General features: G+C 34.1%; 1 protein-coding gene across 2 annotated transcripts in view; it reads right to left on the bottom strand.

Moving 5' to 3' along the window:
• Positions 1 to 215: 215 nt before the first annotated feature.
• Positions 216 to 988, bottom strand: part of MEIS1 (Meis homeobox 1) — a 176,928-nt gene continuing 176,155 nt past the window's right edge. For both annotated transcript variants that reach the window (XM_063316613.1, XM_063316604.1), the window contains exon 12: positions 216 to 988. This exon is cut by the window's right edge and continues 807 nt beyond it. The gene's annotated coding sequence lies outside the window, so the exon portion shown is untranslated.

Here is a 988-nt window from a genome sequence, read left to right on the forward strand (position 1 = left end):
ATGTCTAATAATACAGATTTGAAAATAACTTGAAAATAAACAAATAGCTCTAGGAAAGTTCACTATATAGAATATTTTACTTTAGAAAAAATATTATTAAAGGTGCCTAGTGCTAAAATTATTTCAAGAGAGAGTCTTGAATAGTTGCTAGTAAATTGCTATAATTTTAGAGGGCTTGGGCAGAAAAATAAAATTTTCAAGCAGTTGAGCCAGCGTGACAAAAATAATTTGCTTTTATTTTAGATTCAATTTCATTACTGCACTTGAACTACTACAGCTGGGCTTTGAGTTATTGTACAATCCAAACAGTTTCAGTCAGAAACTCTAAGACTCAATGTGCAATGATTATTAATAATAATTAGCTCCTTGGTTTCTTGATAGAAAAAGGCTATCAACAAGCATTTGTTTAACCACAACAAAAGTATAATTAGCTTATCCCACTTAGTAAATCTGTATGCATGCCAACTCATACCAAACTGTTACTTTTACAAAAAGAAAGAAAGAAAGGAAAGAAAGAAAGAAAGAAAGAAAAGGAAAAAAAAGAAAAAAGCAATAATACAGTTCATTTTTCCAGTCCTTTTTGCACAAAATTTATTTACAATGTATACATATATGCTCCATGATGGGACTATGGAAAAATGCACGACTGATGCTTTGCCGAAAAAAATAAAGTCAACATAGTAAAAATAACTCTTCAGTTCATGGTTTGAGAGGCATAAAACAGGAAGTGATGTAGGTGGTTGCTGCTGCTGCTGCTGCTTCATGGGGATAATGATGCTCTGATGTGACAATTAGGGTCAAACACACTTTTCTCTTGGTTTCCATGCCTCCTCCTACCAGTCTCCTTAAGACATTGCCTGCAACAGCTGATTAATCATTGTTGAGGACTGCAGTTTTTCCCATCCTTCCCGATTTACATCTGTTCAGGCCAATTCAAATATGGTGAGTAAATGAATTAGACATGCAAATTCACGCCCCAGGCTGGGGA

This window comes from Candoia aspera, chromosome 1, assembly GCF_035149785.1.
Source record: "Candoia aspera isolate rCanAsp1 chromosome 1, rCanAsp1.hap2, whole genome shotgun sequence".
Classification (NCBI taxonomy): Eukaryota; Metazoa; Chordata; class Lepidosauria; order Squamata; family Boidae; genus Candoia; species Candoia aspera.